The sequence below is a fragment of the Dama dama genome, chromosome 3, assembly GCF_033118175.1.
Source record: "Dama dama isolate Ldn47 chromosome 3, ASM3311817v1, whole genome shotgun sequence".
In the NCBI taxonomy this organism is placed as follows: domain Eukaryota; kingdom Metazoa; phylum Chordata; class Mammalia; order Artiodactyla; family Cervidae; genus Dama; species Dama dama.
This window is the reverse complement of record NC_083683.1, coordinates 26,301,417-26,328,736: the sequence shown is the minus strand read 5'-3', so window position 1 is coordinate 26,328,736 and position 27,320 is coordinate 26,301,417. Positions and strand designations below refer to the sequence as shown.

General features: G+C 37.6%; 1 protein-coding gene across 3 annotated transcripts in view; it reads right to left on the bottom strand.

The window, feature by feature from the left end:
• The window catches only part of SYT1 (synaptotagmin 1), a 586,784-nt gene that overhangs the window by 418,253 nt on the left and 141,211 nt on the right, over positions 1–27,320 (bottom strand). Inside the window, exon 1 of one of the 3 annotated variants that reach the window (XM_061125085.1) lies at positions 19,266–19,368. The exons of the other annotated variants lie outside the window; for them this stretch is intronic. The gene's annotated coding sequence lies outside the window, so the exon portion shown is untranslated. Of the gene's footprint in view, positions 1–19,265; positions 19,369–27,320 lie in introns of those variants that run through there. 3 annotated transcript variants of the gene reach the window in all.

Sequence of the window (27,320 nt, the reverse complement as noted above, 5' to 3'; positions counted from 1 at the left end):
TTTCCCAGTTTATGCAAACTATTTCTTAGTAAGATCTCTCAGAAGGCATACAGACCCCTGTACAGTAAGCTCTTTGAAGCCAGGGGCGCTATGCTTTTCAACAATTTCTCTTTAACACTAGGAGAGGGTTACAATGTTCATCGCTGCCGGGACCAGCCGGCAAAGAGAACAAGTCCAGATCGCAACCGCATGGAAGCCTCAGAAAAAGGAACTGAAAGTAAAGGATGGGGTCGAGAGGGCTGAATGCTCTTTAGGCAAGTCAGCGATTTTATTGAGTAAAACAGCTACCTTTATACTAGTACAAGCAGAAAACATAGTTCATAAAAAATGTCATCTGGTGTTTGTCACATCAATACAATTCTTTGTCTTAAGTGATTGCAGAAGCTTACATCTTGTTTTTGGCATTCCAAGATAAACTACTAAGTGAAGGTCACTACTATGTTTTTCTCAAGGAAGAACAAAGGAGACCCAGCAAATGTTTTACTACTTTATCATGGGGTGGTGGGACAGGGAATGGCCTCTTTCAAGGCTTTCCCAGGGCCTTTTTGGGCCTTGAGCAGGCCGGCTCCCCACAATCGCAGCACTGTTTATAATAGCCAGGACATGGAAACAACCTAGATGGCCCATCAGCAGACGAATGGATAAGGAAGCTGTGGTACATATACACCATGGACTATTACTCAGCCGTTAAAAAGAATTCATTTGAATCAGTTCTAATGAGATGGATGAAACTGGAGCCCATTATACAGAGTGAAGTAAGCCAGAAAGATAAAGAACATTACAGCATACTAACACATATATATGGCATTTAGAAATATGGTAATGATAACCCTATATGCAAAACAGAAAAAGAGACAGAGATGTACACAACAGACTTTTGGGCTCTGTAGGAGAAGGCGAGGTGGGATGTTTTGAAAGAACAGCGTGTATATTATCTATGGTGAAACAGATCACCAGCCCAGGTGGGATGCATGAGACAAGTGCTCGGGCCTGGTGCACTGGGAAGACCCAGAGGAATCGGGTGGAGAGGGAGGTGGAAGAGGGGATTGGAATGGGGAACACATGTAACTCCATGGCTGATTCATGTCAATGAATGACAAAACCCACTGAAATGTTGTGAAGTAATTAGCCTCCAACTAATAAAAATAAATGAAAAAAATAAATAAATAAATAAAAAATAAAAAAACACTAGGAGAGGGTTAACACTTATTGTTGTTTGGACCTCAAATGAAATGTCATTGCCTTCTTAACTGGATGGAATGTTCCTGCTACAGTTTCACAGACTTTTATAATTTCCCAAATCACTTATCATACTTCTTTGTAATAAATTGATTGTTTTTTTCCTAAGTTATTAGTAAACTCTGGGAGACATTGCCTACTTTATGCCAATTAGCACTGGTAATATGGAGCAGAGGATCTGGCCCTTAATAACTTATTAATTTAAAAATATATGCAGTAAATATTAAGTAAATGTTTCCATTACTAGAATACTGTGATCTCTCATAACCTCTTCTTCACCAGTAAAAAGATATTTCATTTAAGGTTTCACATGAGATACTAAAGCAACTTTTCAGGATAATGTTAAGAAATAAACATCAAATTCTGCTAAAACTTATCAATAATGCTTGGCATGATAGCGCCAATCTGGCCACAAAATCACCATTTCTGCAGCCACAGTCCTAGTCCAAAATGCCTCTTTCCCTTGAATAGACAATCAGATAGACTTGGAAAATGAAGGCATCCTCATGGAAGCAGTCAAGAACTAGATATTAAATAAAGGTATGTTTAGAGGATCTAGCTTTAGAAGAAGATTGTTTTCAATGATTGAGAATGAAAATTTAGAAAAAATGATAAAATAGTTACGGTGGGGTACTGAAAAGAATCTAGAGTATCCACAGGGATGGCTTAACAACTGATTGCAGAACAAGACTCTGTAAGTCTATATTGCAGAAAGAGAGCAAATATAACTGAGAGTAAAATAATCAGGATCTAGGTATCTGGGAGGCATTAAAGGAGACACAGAGGTTGTTAATCAAGAACCCAGATTTACTATAAAGAATATAGTAAAGAATAATTTAGCAGGCTTTGATAAGTGGGGTTTTCAAATATGAATGACTTCCCTCCTCACTTTCATATCAACTGCTCAGTTGCTTAGTCGAGTCCAACTCTTTGCAACCCTATGGACTGTAGTCCGCCCAGCTCCTCTGTCCGTGGGATTCTCCAGGCAAGAATAGTGGAGTGGGTTGCCATTTCCTACCCCATTCATATAAAAGAAGTAGCAAAAGGTATGATCTTCATGGGAAAAAGGGCAATGAGAAATGTTATTATGGACAACTTGGTCCCTGTTATGAACATATAAGAGGGCATGATTTTGAGAGGATAGTTTGTTCAGAATGGAATTGAGTATTCCATGGAAGACAACTAAAGTAAGGACATGATACATGAGAGATATTCCCTATCTTTTATTTTCTGAGAGAAGTAAGAGACAGCTAATCTAATCTTCAATTTAGAACGGAAAAAAAATCATCTAATTTGTTTCTGTCCAATTTTCATCTTGTCACAGGCTCTTTTCAATTCTAATTCTATTGATTTTTCCACCTCTTTCTTCATAGTACTAGAAAATTATTGAAAGAACAGGATAAAGAAACATCAACCTACTGTAATAGGAATGTCATAGCATCCATTTAGCTATAAAGAGAAACTCAGAAAGCCTCTAGTAAGACCTCAGAATCCACACAGAAGTGTTCCACTTGGAGACACTGAAAAGCAAGTTAAGAAACCTTAGAAATATAATCAGAGTTCGGGGTTGTGAATCCAGGAGAGACCATGGTGACAGCAATGGCAGCAAGTGCCATGAAGTACAAAGAATGCCTCTCTGGGCAGAGTGTTCAACACCTATGGAATAAAACACCAAATCTGGGCTAGGGAGAAAAGATGATGATGAAAAAAATGTAGAATAAAAGGAGGGCTTCCCTGGTGGCTCAGACGGTAAAGAATCTGTCTGCAATGCAGGAGAGCTGGGTTCGATCCCTGAGTGGGGAAGATCCCCTGGAGAAGGGAATGGCTACCCACTCCAGTATTCTTGCCTGGAGAACTCTATGGACAGAGAAGCCTGGTGGGTCCATGGAGTCAAAGAGTGGGACACAAGTGAGCAACTAACACTAACAGAATAAAAGGATGAAGCAAACAGAGCTGATAATGATGGCAAATGAAGGAGGACACAGGTTAAAGCACAGAATCACAAAACGTTGGGAAGTCTAAACATTTGCAGTTAATCAAATTATAAAAATAATCAAAATATCAACTGGATTTACTGTCTCATGTCAATATGCAATATACCTTACAGTTAAGAGTCTGAGTTCTGGATTTATATTTATTTCAGTTCTTTTGACTGACAGCTAAGTGATCTTAGGCACTGACTTTACTCTTTAAATTCTCAGTCTTTGTCAGTAAAATGGGAATAACTAGTTTATTTACTTCATCGGGTATTTATACTGATTAAATGAAATAAAGGATACAACTATTTATCATGGTGCCAGGAAGCAAGCAAGAACTTTATACATGTACAAAAACAAACAAACAAAAAAATAACTTTATACACATAATTTAGTATTAATAACTATGATTTGCTTTGTTGTCTTTGCTAAAGCTCATCAATAATGAAGTGTACAGACAACCAAAGATTATTCTGAGTGTCAGGGGAAAACATAGAGTTGCCTGGTGTTTTAGACAATCCACAAATGGATGGCCTTGCATAAACTATTGAAAGTTCAAAGCAGATTAAAAAAATCAGCAGAATCTTCATATAAATGATAAAGATAAAGTCACTAAGATTGAAATATTGTTCTAAGAATGCACAATATACATATGTTGATAAATATTTGTTTTCTCATGCAAAGTACTAAAAACTTATAAAGCTTTTAAAATGCTATCTTGCCTTTCACAACAGTCTTAACAGAATTTGTCACATGATAACCAGAAAAGTACTCTTGGTGCAATTCGAACATGTAATTTAAGTGAGCAATTCAGATGTTAAATTTAATGTAAGGCATCTAAAAGGAGCAGCTATGTTATAAGTAATCTTGGGAACATAAATACATTTAAAGCAATGTTAAAGTTTCTAAAAGTTTCACTACAATGCTTTTCCCATGGAAGAAAATTGTTCTTGGGTAATGTTTTCATGTTCAAGTAGTAAAGAAGATAAATCAATAGAGTTTTTACTGAACTTCTGTTGTGGTAGATGCTATGGGCACTGAATACAGTGGGGCACTTATTCATGAGGACATGAGCTGGGGAAATAAGGATAACAAAAAACAGGAGAAAACAGTGGAAGATGAAGCAGCCATCATTTGGAATGCTTTATGTATTCAGCCTGAGGCTCAGGTCAGGATCCTGTGAGTCATTGGTGATTCCTTTCTTTTCCTTAATCTCTATATTATCAAAACCTACCTATTCCACCTCTACAAAACGGTCCAGGTCTGACCACCCCTCCCCATTCTTATAGCCACAATTATAGACCAAAACACCTTCTTCACCTTTCCCTTAAATAAATGCTTTAGTTTCTTAACTCCACCCCTTTTTACTTATAGCCAATATTCTACCCAATAGCCTGTATAAGCAAGTAAGTACTAGTCACCCAGTCGTGTCTGACTCTTTGGGACCCCACATACTGTAGCCCACCAGGCTCCTCTGTCCATGGGATTCTCCAGGCAAGAATACTGGAGTGGGTTGCCATTTCCTTCTCTAAATCTCCTAATAATGGGAAACAATCCTAAAGGAAATTAACTCTGAATATTCCTTGGAAGGACTGATGCTGAAGCTCTAATACTTTGGCCACCTGATGCGAAGAGCCAACTCACTGGAAAAGATCTTGATGCTGGGAAAGATTGAGAGCAGGAGAAGAAGGGGACAACAGGGAATGAGATGGTCGAATGGCATCACTGATTCAATGGACACGAGTTTGAGCAAACTCTGGGAGATAGTGAAGGACAGGGAAGCCTAGTGTGCTGCAGTCCACAGGGTTGCAAAGAGTCAAACACAATTGAACAACTGAACATCAACAAACGGTAAACAAAACTGATTGAAAAAAAAAATAGAAACATCACATAAAAAATGTTTTATCCTCGCTCCAGGAAAATAGTTCCATATGCTAAATGACTAACTTACATATACACTTTCAAAATACATCTTCATTTTAATTTCATAACTACCTGAATTAATTGTGAGCTATACCAGCCCTGGTGGCTCAGAGATTAAAGCATCTGCCTGCAATGTGGGAGACCTGGGTTCAATCCCTGGGTTGGGAAGATCCCCCGGAGAAGGAAATAGCAACCCACTCCAGTATTCTTGCCTGGAGAATCCCATGGACGGAGGAGCCTGGTGGGTTACAGTCCACGGGGTCGCAAAGAGTCGGACACGACTTCACTTTCACTTTCACTTTCATACCAGCCCAGAGGACAGGGAGGTCATTGCGGCCTGAAGTAATTAAAAAAGCATCTTGGAGGAGGTTGTGGGGGGATCTTGAGATGGGCCTTGAATTAAGACTGGATTTAAATAGCTGCTATACTTAGTCACATAATTTCCCCTCACCTAATTCTGAGGGGAAATTTGCATCTCCTCTATGCCCAGTTTCTCCTGGCTGGCTCCCATGCCTGTCAAAAGCAGCAGCCCATTTGCTAAAAAATGGCCAACAAGGTAACTGTGACTAATTTCAGGCTGAAAACACACTGTGAATAATTTCAGGCTGAATAATAATTTCAGGCTGAAATGTCCACAAACTGAAATGTTAATGGGTAGAGCACCTTAAGAATACATTTGTATGGACTTTTAAAAAATTTCTCTTGGCAGCTTTAAACATGTACAAAGCAACAAAGTAGCAGGAGCTATATATTTACTGAAGTCAATCATCACTGTATAACATCTTAATTACTTGCAACCAAATTGTGCTGCAAAGTTATTAATCACAGTAATAATGTGTTTCACCATATGGTTTGACATGGTTCATCATAGGAAAAGTGGGAACTGTGTTGTAGAACTTCCCTCTTACCCTGCTCTAGAATCAAACTTACCGAAGAAAGCTGTGAAACTTTCTGAGAATATCTTCTGTGAATCTCTAATAATACTATATAGTAAATTTTAGATAACCCAAAACAAAACAAAAGGGGAAAAGTACAAACAAAAACAGCTGGGAGAGATGTCATTTCAGGGAGTCTCAGAAGGTGGCGCCAAATATTCATCTGTACTGACTGCCAATAGTTAAGAGAAGCCAAACATATAAGCCTGCAATGTCATCATTCCTAGAGCATGGCTAGTTGTCCAGAAAGAGCATCATTCACGGTCATTGCCACTTCTGCCTTCCCTTGTCCCCTCATAGTACACTCCAATTACAACTTATTATGGAAACCACTCCTTGCATAACAGCCACCCTTTAGCCTTGCAACTTCGGCCAAACAGGTGTCAGCTGTTGGAAACGGTTGCCCTGGCCAGTCCTAACCAAGTGTTCCCTTGATAACCCATAATCTAACATCTTGATTCCCATGTCTTCTGTAAATGATCTTCATATACAGGCACAAGTAAACCTGTCTGAGATAGGGAATCCTAAAGTAATGAATTGCCATCACTTCCTCTCCAAGCTAGAATGGAAATTGGTATTTCTAGTCAATTTCAGGTCTTCCCTGGTGGCTCAGATGATCTGAGCCTGCCATGCAGGAGATTCTGCCTGCAATGCAGGAGACCCAGGTTCAATCCCTGAGTCAGAAAAACCCCCTGGAGAAGGCAATAGCAATCCACTCCACCATTCTTGCCTGGAGAATTCCATGGACAGAGGAAGAGTTTGTTCTTCCTGGAAAAGGATTTTGGGTGAGATACACAGGTTTCTTTTTTTTTTGTAAACACAGTCTTTCCATTTCATAGGAACTAAACTGTCTAATCTTTTGACATTCTGAAAGGTATACCATCACTCTTCAATGCAAACCAATTAGAGAAAATAAATGTAGGTAAACAGAGTGCTTCTCAAAACTATAGCACTACTCTAGTCTGATATTAAACTATCAGGGCTCAAGTGTGTCCATGGTGGTAAGACCTATGTCAAGATGTAGGACTGGATTGGGACTCTCATGAAATACATACATTCAGTGGGACCAGTTCTTAATGTGGAATGGTTTTTTAAACTAAGTGAAGGCTTTCTGAACCCTTGATGAGTTTAATTTTCTTTCAGAATACTAATAAGTACTCAAAACAAGGGACACATACAGACTGAAAGTGAAGGGCTGGAAAAAGATATTTCATGCAAAAGGAGACTAAAAGAAAGCAGGAGTAGCAATACTCATATCAGATAAAATAGACTTTAAAATAAAGGCTGTGAAAAGAGACAAAGAAGGACACTACATAATGATCAAAGGATCAATTCAAGAAGAAGATAAAACAATTATAAATATATATGCACCCAACATAGGAGCACTGCAATATGTAAGACAAATGCTAACAAGTATGAAAGGGGAAATTAACAATAACACAATAATAGTGGGAGACTTTAATACCCCCCTACAACCTATGGATAGATCAACTAAACAGAAAATTAACAAAGAAACACAAAATTTAAATGACACAATGGACCAGCTAGACCTAATTGATATCTATAGGACATTTCACCCCAAAACAATTAATTTTACCTTTTTCTCAAGTGGACATGGAAACTTTTCCAGGATAGATCACATCCTGGACCATAAATCTAGCCTTGGTAAATTGAAAAAAATTGAAATCATTCCAATCATCTTTTCTGACCACAATGCAGTAAGATTAGATCTCAATTACAGGAAAAAAACTATTAAAAATTCCAATATATGGAGGCTAAACAACACACTTTTGAATAACCAACAAATCATAGAAGAAATAAAACAAGAAATCAAAATATGCATAGAAACGGATGGAAATGAAAACACAACAACCCCAAACCTATGGGATATTGTAAAAGCAGTGCTAAGGGGAAGGTTCATAGCAATACAGGCTTACTTCAAGAAACAAGAAAAAAGTCAAATAAATAACCTAACTCTACACCTAAAGCAAATAGAAAAGGAAGAAATGAAGAACCCCAGGGTTAGTAGAAGGAAAGAAACCTTAAAAATTAGGGCAGAAATAAATGCAAAAGTGACCACAGCAAAAATCAAAGAAAGCTAAAAGCTGGTTCTTTCAGAAGATAAATAAAATTGACAAAGCATTAGCCAGAATCATCAAGAAACAAAGGGAGAAGAATCAAATCAACAAAATTAGAAATGAAAATGGAGAAATCACAACAGACAACACAGAAATACAAAGGATGATAAAAGACTACTATCAGCAACTATATGCCAATAAAATGGACAACTTGGGAGAAATGGACAAATTCTTAGAAAAGCATAACTTTCCAAAAATGAACCAGGAAGAAATAGAAGATCTTAACAGACCCATAAAACAAGCACAGAAATTGAAACTGTAATCAAAAATCTTCAGGCAAACAAAAGCCCAGGACCAGATGGCTTCACAGTTGAACTCTACCAAAAATTTAGAGAAGAGCTAATACCTATCTTACTCAAAATCTTCCAGAAAATTGCAAAAGAAGGTGAACTTCCAAACTCATTCTATGAGGCCACCATCAGCCCAATACCAAAACCAGACATAGATGCCACAAAAAAAGAAAACTACAGGCCAATATCACTGATGAACATAGATGCAAAAATCCTTAACAAAATTCTAGCAAACAGAATCCAACAACATATTAAAAAGATCATACATCATGACCAAGTGGGCTTTATCCAAGGAATGCAAGGATTCTTTAATATCTGCAAATCAATCAATGTAATACACCACATTAACAAATTGAAAGATAAAAACCATGATTATCTCAATAGATGCAGAAAAAGCCTTTGACACAATTCAACATCCATTTATGATAAAAACTCTCCAGAAAGCAGGAATAGAAGGAACATACCTCAACATAATAAAAGCTATATGACAAATCCACAGCAAACATTATCCTCAATGGTGAAAAATTGAAAGCATTTCCGCTAAAGTCAGGAATAAGGCAAGGGTGCCCACTCTCACCACTACTATTCAACATAGTTTTGAAAGTTTTGGCCACAGTAATCAGAGCAGAAAAAGAAATAAAAGGAATCCAGATTGGAAAAGAAGAAGTAAAACTCTCACTGTTTGCAGATGACATGATCCTCTACATAGAAAACAGTAAAGACTCTACCAGAAAATTACTAGAGCTAATCAATGAATACAGTAAAGTTACAGGATATAAAATTGACACACAGAAGTCCCTTGCATTCCTATACACTAACAATGAGAAAACAGAGAAATTAAGGAAATAATTCCATTCACCACTTCAATGAAAAGAATAAAATACTTAGGAATAAATCTACCTAAAGAAACAAAAGACCTATATATAGAAAACTATAAAACACTGATGAAAGAAATCAAAGAGGACACAAATAGATGGAGAAATATATATGTTCATGGATTGGAAGAATCAATATCATGAAAATGAGTATACTACCAAAGCAATCTATAGATTCAATGCAATTCTTATCAAGCTACCAACGGTGTTTTTCACAGAACTAGAACAAATAATCTCACAATTTGTATGGAAATACAAAAAACCTCAAATAGCCAAAGCTAGTTTGAGAAAGAAGAATGGAACAGGGGGAATCAACCTGCCTGACTTCAGGCTCTACTACAAAGCTACAGTCATCAAGACAGTATGGTACTGGCACAAAGACAGAAATACAGATCAATGGAACAAATAGAAAGCCCAGAGATAAATCCATGCACCTATGGACATCTTATCTTTGACAAAGGAGGCAATAATATACAATGGAGAAAAGACAATCTCTTTAACAAGTGGTGGTGGGGAAACTGGTCAACCATGTGTAAAAGAATGAAACTAGAACACTTTCTAAGTTCAGTTCAATCACTCAGTTGTGTCTGACTCTTTGCGACTCCATGAACTGCAGCACGCCAGGCCTCCCTGTCCATCACCAACTCCTGGTGTCCACCCAAACCCATGTCCGTCGAGTCGGTGATGCCATCCAACCATCTCATCCCCTCTCGTCCCCTTCTCCTCCTGTCCTCAATCTTCCCCAGCATCAGGGTCTTTTCCAATGAGTCAGCTCTTCGCATCAGGTGGCCAAAGTATTGGAGCTTCAGCTTCAACATCAGTCCTTCCAATGAACACCCAGGACTGATTTCCTTTATGATGGACTGGTTGGATCTCATTGCAGTCCAAGGGACTCTCAAGAGTCTTCTCCAACACCACAGTTCAAAAGCATCAATTCTTCTGTGCTCAGCTTTCTTTATAGTCCAACATTTACATCCATACATGACCACGGGAAAAACCATAGCCTTGACTAGATGGGCCTTTGTTGACAAAATAATGTCTCTGCTTTTTAATATGCTGTCTAGGTTGGTCATAACTTTCCTTCCAAAGAGTAAGCATCTTTTAATTTCATGGCTGCAATAACCATCTGCAGTGATTTTAGAAAGAACACTTTCAAACACCATACACAAAAATAAACTCTAAATGGCTTAAAGATCTAAATGTAAGGCCAGAAACTATAAAACTTCTAGAGGAAAACAGGCAAAACACTCTCCGACATAAGTCACAGCAGGATCCTCTATGGCCCGCCTCCCAGAATATTGGAAATAAAAGCAAAAATAAACAAATGGGCCCTAATTAAACTTAAAAGCTGTTGCACAACGAAGGAAACTATAAGCAAAGTGAAAAGACAGCCTTCAGAATGGGAGAAAATAATAGCAAATGAAGCAACTGACAAAGAATTAATCTCAAAAATATACAAGCAGCTCCTGAAGCTCAATTCCAGAAAAATAAATAACCCAATCAAAAAATGGGCCAAAGAACTAAACAGACAGTTCTCCAAAGAAGACCTACAGATGGCTAACAAACACATGAAAAGATGCTCAACATCACTCATTATCAGAGAAAAGCAAATCAAAACCACAATGTGGTACCACATCACACCAGTCAGAATGGCTGCTATCCAAAAGTCTATAAACAATAAATGCTGGAGAGAGTGTGGAGAAAAGGGAACCCTCTTACACTGTTGGTGGGAATGCAAACTAGTACAGCCACTATGGAGAACAGTGTGGAGATTCCTTAAAAAACTGGAAATAGAACTGCCATATGACCTAGCAATCCCACTGCTGGGCATACACAATGAGGAAACCAGATCTGAAAGAGACACGTGTACCCCAATGTTCATCTCAGCACTGTTTATAATAGTCAGGACATGGAAGCAATCTAGATGTCCATCAGCAGACAAATGGATAAGAAAGCTGTGGTACATATACACAATGGACTATTACTCAGCCATTAAAAAGAATACATTTGAATCAGTTCTAATGAGGTGGATGAAACTGGAGCCTATTATACAGAGTGAAGTAAGCCAGGAAGAAAAATACCAATACAGTATACTAATGCATATATATGGAATTTAGAAAGATGGTAACGATAACCCTATATGAGAGACAGCAAAAGAGACACAGATGTATAGAACAGTCTTTTGGACTCTGTGGGAGAAGGCGAGGGTGGGATGATCTGAGAGAACAGCATAGAAACATATATATTATCGTATATGAAACAGATCACCAGTCCAGATTCAATGCTTGAGACAGGGTGCTCAGGGCTGTTGCACTGGGATGACCCAGAGGGATGGGATGGGGAGGTGGGAGGGGGGTTCAGGATGGGGAACACATGTAAACCCATGGCTGATTCGTATCAGTGCATGGCAAAAACCACTACAATATTGTAATTAGCCTCAAACTAAAATAAATAAATAAATAAAAAGACCTTAAAAAAAAAAAAAAAGAATACTATTAAGTAAACTGCTGGGATTTCCTGGTGGCTCAGATGTTAAAGAATCTGCCTACAATGCGGGAGACCTGGGTTCAATTCCTGGATTGGGAAGATCTTCTGGAGAAGGGAACAGCTACCCATTTCAGTATTCTTGCCTGGAGAATCCCATGGACAGAGGAGCCTGGAAGGCTACAGTCCATGGGGTCGCTAAGAACCAGACACAACTGAATGACTAAGAACACACACACAGCCATGCTTGTTAACTGTCTATTGTTTCAGTCCATAATCTCTAAGTCTAAGCTGGGGCCATGTCTACTCACTCATAAGGATCATGTTGGCTATCTGACATATATTAATAATAATGTTAGTGAATGAATAAAAAAATAATTTCTGAAGGACTTCCTATAGGTCAGATACTGTGATTTACACGTGTTATCTCATTTGATACACATTAATATACAAAAGCCCTGTGAGAGAGACTTTATAAGCCTTATTTTTCCTATACAGAAACTTCACATTAGAGTATTGCAAAGACCTGCTCAGCTTCAGAACTAGTAAAAAGAAAGCTAGGATTGTGATCTAGGTTTCTGTGACTTTCAAAAATCCATGTTCTTTATCTTTGTGAGGGTACTTTTTCCCATTAATAAACATTTGTTTGATTATGAACATGTAAACATTTGTTTACATAATATGAATAAAGTATTGTCAAGTTGAAACATTAAATGGTTTCTGACATCTTGTGACTACATTCCTGTTCCCTTTCTAATGTCTACAGTTAGCCTCTAACACATAAGGTTAGTTTGGACCCTTGAAACAAGGGGTTTTGCAAGCATGGTTTTGCAAGCGTAGTTTTCAAGGAGGCTTGTTACTTGTTACAATGCAGAAGGGTACCAGAAAGTTTTGTTGTGCCCACACAGTAAGGATGCCAGACTCTTTATGAGATCCCATCTATCAAGGTTTTAAAGTTATGTTCTAGGAAACCCTTCTTTTCATGGCAGTATTATACATGCAGAGTTAAGCTTCAGGTGTTTACGTTCTCATCTGAAGTTAAAATGAGCATATGAACACATTAGGCATCAAACCAGCATCACTATGGAGTGGGGAGGGTTTTGGAGTTAGCTACTTTGAACTATCATTTTTAAATATGTGACCTCGAGTCAGTTACTGAACCCCTTTCTGCCCTATTTTCTTTATCTAAATATGTAACTAATAACTTTTTTCATCATAATATCGTTGTGAAGTGAAATGAGATAAAGTACTTAAAGGAAATGTGACACATTAAAAACTTGAAAAATTCTCACAACCATATTCAAATTGTATTCTGATTTTCACCCTGTATTAATAAGTGCTACTATCCTATTGAAATATACCAAAATGATAGCAATGTCAAATATCTCTCTTTAGCTCCAATCCACCAAAACAAAATAACTTAAATGTAAGATATTATTGAAAATTTATTGAAATGCAATTACTTATATTAACTAAACAATAATAATGATAAAGTTTGTATAGAGTTCAGTGTTTTTCAGCACTTTCTAAGTGCTTTCTATCCAAATCATGGAATTTATTAGGCACACAAGAGAAATCAGTAAGAATTAGCTAAATTAGTTACCATATTATAATTATTAGAGAGAAGCTGCAATTGCCATCACCTTTATATTTTATTTATTTTCAAAAAGAATGTAAGTTACCTTTAAATGTCCAAATATATTGCTTGGGAAATTTAGAAAACTGGTAGCTTTTACCACAGATAATTATAAACCAAATGAAATTAAATGAATAGAAGTATGTTTTCTTCATCACTGTTTTGCATATATAAACCACCTGTGATTATTTTTTCTTGATTAGAATACTAGGTTAAAAAACAGGGTTCTTAGATATTTGAAAGCATAGAAATTGAATTCTTAGTGGCATCATAGTTACCTTAAAGATGAAGGTTAACTGTTAACTGTTTTATTATGGTTTCTGCTCATGGCAGTTTTTTCACATAAATGATGCTTTTTAAAATGCGGCAATTGTTATTTTAAAACTGGATGAAAAGAGAATTAATCCTTTTACAGGGAATGCTGATTCAAACCTGCTAGAAAAAGAAATAGCTCTAATCTGACTTCAAAGCAGAAGAGTTTCTATAGAATTATGAAGGGGACTGTCTAATGTACTGATGAATTGAGAGGATAGATTCCATCATTGAAAGATAAAATATGAATAGGTCACAAGTTATGAAAATATCTAATGCTTCTTCAAAATGGAAAATTAAATGTATATATGTATTTTTAAATTCACCTGTAGAAGGATCATTGTCACTCAGGACTTTGGAAGGATCTACAGCACAATGTAAATGAAAATAGAGCTTTTTGTAGTCAAAAACATAGAAACAATAGTCTGTTAATGACACATATTAGGTCTGTTTTTATTATATTATTATTTATTTGGCTTCCTTGAATCTCTCAAATTTTTTTTCTAATTTTGCAGTGATGCCTTAAGTTTGTATCCACTCATATTTACATGAAATTAGAAAAGTCCATTTTACCGGCTACAACTTTGCCACCTTGAGTTTTAAATAACACATTTATTACAATCTTATTATCATGACTAAGACGGGTGATGTATGCAAGGAGACAGGAAGGTGGAAATGCAGGTGCACTGGAAGAGTGCACGCTGGAAAGTCATTAAACGTATTTTGTTTTTTCTGGATCAGTTCTGGACTAGTAATCATCAAGGGACTGGATCCAGGAGATGTCACATCCTGTAAACACTAAAATGTCTAGACACTGATCCCTGGGTCAAAGGCAACTATAATATTTCAGGGAAAAATTGGAATGGAGTGAAGTGTTTAGCCTGACTACCTTGGCCCCATTCCAAGATGAGAGACTGTAGTCAGGTTTTCTTAAATCCCTGCTGTTGTTTCTTTTGGAGGCTGTATTCTCATTCAATTCCTTTCTTAAATGATTTTGCAGTATTGTTGTGTTCAGTTAAACAACTGCTGTGTTCCACTCCAGTGGTGGATAAAGTGATTTCTGTGCTCAGTGTAGAGTTTGTAACACACTCCTTAGGGGGTGAACGATACAGCACAAATGCATCTTCTACTCATTTTAAAAGAAAGCCACATACTGATCTTAATATAATAGATAAGTATTTTTTAAGACCAATACTACAGGGTCCATACAATCATTTTCCAAAAAAGAGAATAAGAGTTCAAGCTTTGTTTAATGTTGGACCCCATTCTTCTTATCTTGCCTTACTTCACGATAGAAGAATCCCAATGGAATGACTCAGTGAACTTGAGATTCAAGAAATACACGGTCATTAAGCAAATGGAATGTGCTTAGTGATGCTCAACTAAATTCCCAGTTTGAATAGATATGGAATGTAAATGAAATAAGATCAGGGCAAGAGATCAGGGCATCTCAGTAAACACAGCATGAAAACATTTTCTGTGTGGCTTGCTCACTACCTGGGTACTAAACTTGAGGTTCAAAAGCCAAACTTCATTCATTGGAAAAAATCTGTAAAGCTATGAAATGATGACACAACTTGCATTCTAAGTAAAATTCCCCCTCATAATAAGAAAAAAATGACAATGTAAGAAAAAGCCAAGCAAGGAATATTTCTCCTTGTAGTCACAAGTGCACCGCTATTCTTTCTGCCAAAGAAATTTCAACTTAAGGTAAACAGGTTGTTCATAAGTGAAAGTTATTGTAAGTAACCGGTAAGCACATGCTGGGATGAATTTTAATTTATAATTTTTCTTGCCAGCAGGGAGCACACTGCACTAATATGCTCCCCGCCCCCATGATCCTTAAATTTACTTCATCCATGAATTTCTGCCATTCTTTTTAACTAGTGAAAGGCTATGATAAAAATGATGGTAACGTTGCTTTAACTTTTCAAAAAGCTTAAGGAGGAAACAAAGGCATGTGTATTTCTATCTTGTTTCTTTATAAAAGGATCTGCAAACATTTCTATGCATACTGCAACAGCAGATTTTTCCTGAAATGTTTTATTTTACTCTGCAGATGATGAAAGCAGAGCACACTCAACATGGAATTAGAAAACCTTGAAATTACTAAAAGCAAAACCTCTCAGTTAATCCAACCACTGAAATAAATCCACATACTGTTTATGTTTTTTAATTTTGAAGCAAGTACCAAAAAAAGAACATTGATGCAGATGAAGACAGTGAAAGTGAATACTCATGATAAATTTCATGTGATGAAAAGCAGATGGTCACTCTGCACCTTTTAGTAAGGAATACAGTTGTCCCTCAGTATCCCAGGGAATTGGTTCCAGGACCCCTGCAGATACTGAAAACCAAGGATGCTCAAGTCCCTAATATAAACTGGCATGGTATTTGCATAAAATGGCACATACTCCCATAAACATTGAGTCCTCTCTAGATTCCTTAAAAGATCTAAGTAAATACTATGTAAATAGTTGTAAATACAATGCAAATACTATGTAAATAGTTGCTGGGGTGCAGGAAATTCAAGAGTTGTTTTTTGGAACTTTCTGGAAATTTTTTTTCTGGATATTTTTAATCCACATTTGATTGAATTCTGTGTATGCAGGGCCCTTGGATATGGAGGGCTATTTGAAAATCCACATCACTTTGACAAAAATATTCCCTTCAGAAAAACAGACTTTACAATGTGCTGTTCTCTCAGGCATCATTGACACTAAGAATAGACCATAAATTGGTAGTTTAGGGTGCCTTTCAGTTCCAGTTTTTCTGAAAGCACTTCACAAAGTAATTAGTCACATAATGGTGGTGTGCTGGCTTCTTTGCAGCCTCTCTGTAGTCACTAATAGCACACCATCTTTCCAACCAGTAGAATGAATTGTAGAGATGGCCATGTAACATCTTTAGTAGTCTCAACTCTGATCACATTCTCTTCTTAAATAGCATGGCTGGACTTTCTTCTTTTTATAAAACAGCTTAGAGTTACCATACGTGCTAATTAAGAGAAAAATCCCTAAGCATTGATTTTTTTAAAAATCTAGTTAGACACAGGATCTACAGTTGCTGTCCTTTAAATCATCCATGACTGATGAAACTCCAGAGTGTTTTACTGTCACTCTGGGAGCAGCTTTGGGGGCTTGCTTTTCTTTCTAACTAAAGTGAACTTTATAAAGGCATTGTAAAATATCACCATTTTAGTCCATCAAATATAACATGTAAAAGAGAGGACCTGGTTACCATACTGGCAGCTTTCAGCTATTTTAAAGGTTAAATAGGAATTGTCCCTTAAACTTACTGTGATTTTTTTTTACACTAGAATAGTAATGAATACAGATATAGACAGTAGTGGTATTCTGACTATAAAAGGATCCTAAGGGCAAATACTTTGGAAGTCTTCACTTTTGGGATTCTTTAATGTTCCATTACTTAATTTATTTGAAATGATTTCTGTAGATAATTTGGTTAAGACAACTTTAGTTTGCTTTTTCAAGTAAAGATGTATTTGGGAATTTAAGTTGGCATTTCGTGGAGTGTATCAGTACATAGACATTTCACCAATGGACATCAAAATAAAGGGTAAATCACTTGGTCCAACAACAGTATTTTGAATTCATGAAAAGATTATAACAAAACATTTTCTATGGAAAACAAAATACCAATTGGAGCCTTTCAGCCCTACAATAGCATCTTTGAGGATTATTAGACAATCCAGCATCAGTCTTGATTGTTTCCATTGTAGAGATGAAATATAATTTTCTTTTAAGGATAGAAAGCTTCATATCTTCAAAATAAAGAAGTAGCTAAGGCAGTTCTAAATAGCGATTTTTTAAAAAAACATTTTATCTTTGAAAGCAAGAGAGGTATTTTGTTTCCAAGGGGAAAGTTTACAATTTTTAATATTTCCTCTTTTTAGTTGAAGGAGAAAAATAGCACTCTCCTTTCCATTTTGCTTTGCATCTGAATCAATCACAGCTCAGTAATGGTGAATTAATGTTGCATTACTTTTGAAATAGACCCTGTTCTATATTTTAACATACCCTAATCCAATTTAATATAGTCTGATCTCACATCAGTAATGTTTGCATTTATTTCATGTTTCAAACATTTTGCATATTTCCACGAAACCTCACTGATATATTTAAAATAGTCAGCATTTCTCAGTAAGAACTACCCAATTGTATAATCAAAATCCTGCCACCTATTAAATGCAAGTGCTTATTTAAAACGTGTGGTGATTAGAACTTTTCTCTCAAATCACATCTTGTTGAAGCTAATGAATTCTTAGTAGGAATATTCACCAGCTTCTACATTTCAGTGATGATCCTTTCTCTCCTTTTCACTAACATGTTGAATACATTAACTACTAACAGTAACTGATTCCTGAGAAACCTCTGATGCAGTGGCAAAGAACTGCACTGGACTCTGCATGACACACACCTTTCCTCTTTCAAACACACAAGCTCAGAGTCTGAATATGGGATTATTTTAATTCTAGTTGCTATTATGTACATATGTTCTGATAGATGCAAATTTAGTCCAGGAGAGACAATTTCTGCCAGTCTGAAAGGATTATAAAAGGAAGGGCAGTACAAGTTATCACTGAACTTGTCCTTGGAAGGGTTGTCAGAAGCAGTTTATACCGTGGTTATCCTGGTTTTGAGCATCACCATTAGTCTCCCAGTTTTAGAACAAAGAATAGAAAAACATGTCAAAGATCTATGTTCTTTAAAAATAAGCTCCAGAAAATGAAACTATAGATACACAAAATAATCTCCCTTTAGCAATCACACCATCATAACATCCAAATCACTAGCTGCTCTTCCACGGGAGGAGTTACAGGTCCAAAACACTCACAGTCACAGCCAAGGGTATGCTAATGCTTTTGAATCATGCCAATGATGGGAAGAAAAAAAAAAAAAACTCAGCAGATATGAATTTCACTTGGTGGTCAACACTTCACTATGAGAATATATTAAAATGTATTTATTGGTGAGTGGAAGAAAGGAGAACTACATAATATTAGCTGGGTCTTGTCACATTATTCATGGAGCCTTGCTGCTGTAGAACTTCAATGTCATTGCCCCTGAGCAGGCCCTTTTTATCATCTCTCTTCATTCCACCCATCCCTTGATAAGTAATAATGTAACAGAGTGAAATTTTCTACCAACACAAAACTCAAGGGATGTACAAAATTTGATTGGATTTTGCATATAACTGTGCAAGAAAACTTGTTATACTTAACATTTCTGAGTCCATGCTGTGTGGCAGGAGATAGGATAAATGCTTTCTGTGCACTAGCTGATTTATTTTTAAGAACTGTCTCAGGAGGAAGTCCTGATTATTATCTCAGCTTTGGAGAGAAGGAAACCAAGTTTAGTAAGGTTCAATAAATCAGCAGAGGTCACAAAGCTAGAAAATGGACGTCAAGGTTTGAATCAACTCCATTTAACTCACCTGAGGGGTTTTCTTCTTAAACACGGTGGTAATTCCACACTGCCTCCACACATTTCCCTGAGGTCATGTTGTTGTTTAGACACTGCTTCACGATTTCACATCTTTTCAGCATGTGTTACTCAGTGCTTCCATGGGCAGCCGCGTACTAGGTGCGGGCTGTCCTCACAGAACTCACCGTCCAGTGGCCAAAACAAAGGCAGCGGCACTTTTCCCTGGCAAAGAGGGCTGACTTCAGATAAGGAGTAAGGATGGCACCGAATTCACACATTCAGGGTTACCTTTCAAGGACAGCAAATGAAATTTGCTTCTTAATGAAATCCTGACCTCTGTGCTCTTACCCTTCCAACCTTCCCTTCACCTATTTTAAAGGTCAATATCCATAAATTATATCTATACTTGGTCTTCATTTCAGTATTTTTATTTCTCATAGGCAAACAAAATGACTTCTAATCAAGGGCAGCACCAGGAAAACTATGGAGACAGCAAGAGATTTTCAGGGTGCAGGGCTCTCGGATCCTGTCCTGTCCCCGCCTTTTCCTTTTGGGTTGTTATAATTCTTCTGTTCCTCTCCTTGATCTTGGGCAAAGATTTGATATGAGTCAATACCTAACTTGTTTTGATTTAAATCCACTTGACCCTTCCCTGTTAAATGTGGACCCAGGCTCTGAACTTTCGTGAAGTTATTTTAGGTATTCAGAGCACTGAAAAGAGAGACAGGGTCGACTGAAGGGACCAGACTCAACCATCTAGAACTGTTCTTCGGAGCAGCTGCCTCCTCGAAGTCTTCATTAGGTTGCTGAGTGAGAGAGTACTCCAAACATGGGGTCCTCTGCAAAACACACGCTCTTCTCCCCACATTCTTTCCTCTGTCTCCTCTTCATCTTTCTTCCCACCCATCCTCTCAACCTCACTCTACTCTTTTCTTCTCCATTTCTCTTTCCAAAATAGGGAACGAGAAAGAGGAAGAGAAATTGGAAAGTGACAGGTTTGGGGCACAAGGCAGCCCTGGGAAGAAAGAAAATCACCTCTGTACACACTCCTGTTGCATTCACTCAAGAAACTCAAGAGGAAAGGGACAATTACACATTCTCAAGATTGTTTATGTTCCTATGCTTCACAAAACAAAACAGGAACACCTCCGCTCAAAGCACAATTAATATTAGCAGCACGAATATATGACAATTGAGGCAAAATAGAAAGGTCCAAGGCTTCAGGAATAACATGATCCACAGATGTCCTTGTATGTTTGATGATCTCTACTTTTCTTTTCAGAATTCTAAGTAAATATTCATAATAGAATCCTGTTGAGTTGTCTGGGGCTTGCTAGTTGAGAACAAGCACATTGTCCATAGGGATGACTCCCAAGGGCCATGTTTTTGTTCCAAGAACAGCTTTCCTGGCTACTGATAATTAATACAGGATAGGCCCTTCACCCTAAATGGAAAAGTCAAATGACTTTCCTGCTGATTTGGAATTTGAACTGAGAGATACAGGGTGCTAAGCTGTTGGACCTCTAGGAGAATTCTAGAAGCCCAGAGAATATATTCTTGTCACTGAGATCTCTCTCGATGCAGATCTCATTCTCCCTGAGGTATGAAAGCTTATTGCTTCCTTGGGTTCTGTAGATATCGCAGTGCCTTTCTGATAATATCACTGAGATTTATGTCAGCTCAAATTGTTCATATAGCTTGCTATTCAAAGATTCTTACTTAATACTGTGACCAGACCTATATTTATCCTGTGAACAGTCCAATCCCTGTTTCTCTGAGTTTCTTTAAAACATTGCATTTCCAAAGTCACTTGTGTGAGTTTATCTGTGTTCTTTATCTTTCTCATTTATTTGATCCATTTTCTGAATTTTGCCAGGTTGGATTTGGGTGGGTAGGGTAAGGAAGACAGATGGAATTGTAGGATTTGATATATGACTCTATAGCATCCTCAACTCCTACTGTGCTTTGGGATTATTCTTACATATGCTACTTGAAGTAGTATTTAGAAACAAATCTCTTGACCATCTAGAGCATCAATATGGTCTTTCTGAATTTTGAGGTTCTTCAGTAATACCGTTTACACTTAGCATCAAAACTAAACACTAAGGGAAGTTTAAAGCTCTTCCCTACGGCTTTAGCAAAGTTCCAGTAAAACAGAACTTTCAGAAGCCTAGTAGGGTTCACATTTCACGCTTTCCTCTTAGTTAGTGTCAATATACTATAGCTTTTACTCAGAAAGAAATGTGTTTTTGCAAGGTTCCCCAGTGAAAGCCTGGAACCAACATTTCCCTTAGGTAGAGATCATGCTTAGTTGCATTTCCCTAAGCCCAAATTATGACAGTAGAGGTGATCAAGGAACTCTCTTGAAAGAAGTTAGTCTTTGATATCTAGACTTTGATATGAAACAGAAAGTTATATTCATTGAAAATCACGATTAGTATCCATTTTTCATAAGTTACCAAACGCACTGAAACATAAAAGTGACAGCAAAAGCTGACAAAGATCCTCCAGTTAAAATAAATGACATGCAGGTGGAAAGGAGTAAAATCATACCCATAATTTTATCTGTAGACCTTTCTATAATAATAATGGATGGAAAGTGACCTGGATTATTAGGGAAACTGACACATGGAAAACAGTAAGTTCAGTTCAGAAACATCAGGCAAATCTTTGATTCTAAAAGTATATACTATTACTTAGTAAATCTTTCTTTCTCAACTAAAGAATGTCAATGTAAATTAAGACTGAACCCAAATAACAGCACACAGTTCATTCAAATGGGGATTAATTTGGGGATTGGATACCCCTTGGGGCTACTTCTTACTCAGTGTTCCTTTTTTCCTTCTTCTGGAGAACCTTGGCAGCAACTGCAGGAATTGTGTACCGAGTCAAAGGAGATTAGATAAAGTCCTCCAGTAGGCTTTCCCAGTCTAACCTACTTGGGGGAACTAACATAGATAGAACGTAGATATTTAATAGAAACTAATCTCTTTCTGTTCTTCAGTCTTCCAATGCTTCATTCTAATACTGGCTACACTGACGTCCTAAACTATGCTGGCAAAGTGCCGCTGTAATACCACGTCTTTGCTGCTAGAAACAAAAAGCTCTTGAGAATGCCATTGCTTACACAGCTGTTTCAGGTGATTACATCTTCACACAGATGCTAATTACTCTCAGGAGAAAGTGGCTCAAAGCATTGGGTGAGTAAAATAATCTTGCAGTGGATCCCAAAAAGTGACTTCAGGGCTATTATGTACGATGGATATTATTCCTCACTCTTGTCAAGATCTGAACTCTTCTCTGAAGAAAGTAGGACAGATGGTAAAGCCTTCATAAATGATATCCAGCTAATCATCAGAATGGGTTACTGAAAGTAGATATACACATCAGATTTTAGCCCATTCCAGAGTGTGGGCCAGTTTCTACAAGACCAAAGACTCACAGCCAGCTTGACATAGGAACTCTTGCTAACACGTCAGTCAGTGGGCCTTGGACTTCATTGTGCATTAGACTTCCTCTGGGAAATTTTTTTTTAAAAGATTAATGCCCAGGCCTCAGTATGGATTCATTTGTTCAGGGTCTCAGGAGCAGAACCCAGCTGTCAGTATTTTTAAGGCTCCGCAGGTGATTCTAAGTTGTAGCCAAGGTTGAGAATCACTGCATAGTTGCACTGCCTTGCTGTACTCAGTCTGTATTTGGTGACCTCAGTGAGGTTGTGGCAGGTGGGATGGTTGATTGGATGAAAAAACACAAGGAGTCTCTGATGGAAACAAAAGCCCTGCCACCCTGGGCAGCGATGATTGGGAGTGATCATTTCAGAAACATCAACCACAGAACAAAAGACTCCCTCCAAACAAAACAAAATGAAACCCAATAACACAACTCCAAAAGCAAACATGAAAAGAGCTAGAAATAGCAACAGACGGGCTGTCCTGTGACTGTCTTATAAAAGGGCAAACTACACGGAATCTGCTCATCCTTCTCTCTTCAAAAGTGAAGCAACAATAACCCAGGGACAGCTGTAATGTCTTATTGATTGTGGTTGGTACAGTTAAAACACGAAAGAGTCACCTGAGTGCTTCTTTAATGCTTCAAGATGTAGAGAGACTTTAGGTGGTTACACGCCCACACGTGTGCTCAGCTGTGTCCGACTCTTTGCTACCCCATGGACTGTAGCCCACCAGGCTCCTCTGTCTGTGGAATTTTCCAGGCAAGAATACTGGAGTGGGTTGCCATTTCCTTCTCCATTACATTCTTACAGTAGGTCATTAGCATTAAAGATAGATCGTGAATGGATACCTACGAAAGACTAAAGGACCCTGGTAGGTTGACTGGAGAGAGAATCCACTCGGGAGAAAATAAATGTAGAAACAATACAGGAAGGGGTTGGATGATTCGAATATCAAACTGAGGCCATATTTAAAAGAAAACAAAAACCCATAACTTAATCGGCTATTGAGTTTTGTGTCACTTTTATGAGTGAAAACTGTTTTGCCACCAGCCTACTAGCAATCAGAAAAAAAATATTATATGATTCCTAAAGGTCTTTTGGCTTTATCTTTGTCTTTACTACATGCCTGGTGCTCTGAACATAGTTGGAACTGAGAAAAATATTTATTAAATACAAGGATGAAGAACAGCATCAGCCCATATCTCATCTTGGCTGAACTCAAGGTCTGGCTACTTAAAAGGAAATGTATATCGAATATGGGCTTCCCAGGTGGTACTACTGGTAAGAACCCACCTGCCAATGCAGAAGACCTAAGAGACGTGGGTTTGATTCCTCGGTCGGGAAGATCTCCTGGAGGAGGAAATGGCGCCTGACTCCAGTATTCTTGCCAGGAGAAACCCAAGGACAGAGGAGCCTGGTGGGCTACACTCCATGGGGTCACAAAGAGTTGACCATGATTGAAGCGACTTAGCATGTACATACATTGAATAGAGGAATATGGTCTTTCAAAAGTATTAATAGACTGAACTATATGAAACTAACATCTTTATAGGTCAAAATAAGTTGAATAGCAGTTTCATATGATTCAACATATATGCTTGGTTTTCCCTTTTGTTTGCTATTTAAAGAACTTGGTGTAACCAAAATGACCATAGTCTGCTTAGTTTGAAAGCTTTTCTTTCCAGAAGCCAGATGCTATGAATGTATAACTGCTCCGAGAAAAACAAAAGTGGGATCTCAGTGGAATAGCTGAATTTCTGACCAGGCAACATCAGCAAGCAATATGTAAAACAGTATTACAGCACCTGATGTCAAAGGCTTCAAATATTCAAGGATGGCTGATTTGATGCATGAACCGGATCTCATCAAGAATGTGGAAACTGATTATTCTGAAGGGAAGACTATCAAACTGACAGAAAATAAAAGTACAGATATTTGACTATGACTCTCCTTCTTTGCAAGAAGAAGATTAAGCAGCTTAGTCAATATTCAAGCACACCTGTTTGTTCTGATAAGAAATATATTTTTCCCATGATTATGTGTTCTTTCACAGTTTGAGGTCCAGGATAATTTAGGTCTGACAGTTTCATATGCTGTTTTAGAGAACAGAGAAATCTAACACAGGCTTTAAGTCATTAGGACGCTATCAGAATAGAAGTGTTGTTGGTTGGTGCACAGGGATTAATAGCCTATAGCAGCCATCGTGGAGCTCACAAAAAAAATGTCAGAGAACAAACATCAAAGCATGAAGAGGAAACAGAGAATTCTCTCTGCAATAGTCTTAGCACTAAGTATTTTGAGGAAACATATTTTTGAGGAAAAAATACGCTTTTGAGGAAATACTCCAGGACTTCCCTGGTGGTTCAGCTGGTAAAGGATCTGCCTGCAATGTGGGAGACCTGAGTTCGATCACCGGGTTGGGAAGATCCCCTGGAGAAGGGAACAGCTACCCACTCCAGTATTCTGGCCTGGAAAATTCCATGGGCTGTATAAACCATGGGTCACAAAGAGTCAGACACGACTGAGCGACTTTCTATTATTGTATTATTTTGAGAAAAGGTGTCTAAAAATGGTTCTTAAATAAAACAAATTAGGATATGCTAATCTATTCACTTTCTTCTTCCAAGCATCCAATGGAATGGACATTGTGAATTTCTAAATATCACACATGGACATCTGCAGCTCAGCCACTTAATGCAATGACATCAGTAAGAAATGTATTCAGTCACAGTTCAGTCATACAAGGCAAACACATAACTGAAACAAAACTGCCGAAAAGCAATACTAATCTTTATTGCATCTGATGTAGCTTATACTTTTGATTTTGTTCATTTTATTCCATTTAAAATAACTGTTCACAAACAACTAATTTGATTCCATGGCCCATTAATAGGTCACCATCTAACAGGCACTATTCTAAGTTACATCTTAATGGAACCTCACGCCACTGATAAATGAGAAGTCAAAATAGTTGGGGAAACCATATCTATCCTTCAGTTCTAGTCTTTGGAATGGTGTTGGGAGGACCCTTTTCAATTACTGCGTCTAAAGGACACTCTGCTAGAAAGGTCAAACACCTTGCCCAGAGTCACATGGAACTGGCAGAGATCAAATTCAGGTCGAGACATAAGCACTTCTAAAACTTTTGAATATTCCATCCATCCACTATGATCTTTTGGTGGTATTTGTTGTTTGCAGCTCTGGGGCAAAGGTAAGGAGGAGCTATTCTTTTCTTTTCCCTATAAATGAATCTTCCTGACCACTAGGGTGACTTTGAGCTGGGGAAAGGGCAATGGCAAGAGCAGGACAATGACCCTGGTGAAGAGTTCAGTTCCTAGTCTGCATTCTGAGGCCCTAAAATTAAGCTTCCAGGAAATAATGACTCTTCATGTAATGACCCTCACTACAAAACCATCAGCCTTTCCCTCAAACAGTAATCAATTTGACAAAAACTTGCTTATCCACAAAACAATTCAGCATGATTTTATAGAATCTATAAAAAGATTCAGTGCTTACATATAGCTATCAATTTTATAAATAGCACCCAAAATGATGAGATTGTGAACACTTGTTAATCTAAGAGAGTTCATAGAAAATGCTGAATGTCTGAGTTTTTCTAATCCATTTGCAAATCAAAATGAGTTCTCTAGAATTTTCTTGGATAAAAATGTCAGTTTATGATTTCAGATGAATGATGAAAATTCTTCTTTCAGATAAATGATTCAAAGGGACTAAGTCTGCCCTTCCTCTAACTGCAAATTAGGTTTTGCTTTCATCTGTGAAGTCCAAGGGAAATGAAATGAATTATCTAGGGGTCCACAATTTTTAAATATCTATATTAATTAATCAGTGTTTTTGGCATTAGCTTTAGACCCAGAAAAGACCTTGATTCTGGGAAAATTGAGGGCAGGAAGAGAAGCGGGTGACAGGGGATCAGATGGTTGGATAGCATTACCGACTCAATGGACATGAGCTTGAGCGAACTCTAGGAGATGGTGAAGGACAGGGAAGCCTGGTGTGCAGTGCAGTCCATGGGGTCACAAAGCCCCAGACATGACTTAGTGACTGAATAATCACAATAGACCCAGAAGACATGATAGTCTACTACTAATTTTCTAAGAAAAAGAAAACACAGGGTTACTATGGAACACAAAACATTTGAGTTAGATAGAAGGAAGTGTTTCTTTAAGATGTTGTAAGAGTCCCTTTTTTAGAAGGCTTTTACTAATTTCAAAACTGCCTAGAACTACCCTGGTGGTCCAGCGGTTAAAACTCCATGGTATCGTTGGAGGAGGCATGGGTTGACCCCTGACTGGTAAAATTCCACATGCCATGCAGCCTGGTGTGGACCAGCAAACAAAACCTGCCTAGAGTCGGGCAAGAACTACGTAACCTCTTGGCATTTCTTTTAATATTATGTTTTTCCTCAAATATTTAAAATTTGATAATTATTTAAGATCTATTCAAATGGAATAAATGGAGCACTAAAGAGTAACATCTCTTCTCATTTTTATGTCATTGTTATTCATAAGTTGTTAGGTAAGAAAAATGCTGTTGTTCTGCAGTAAAAAGTAACGTCATACAAGGGATGCATTCATGAAATTATTTTATCTT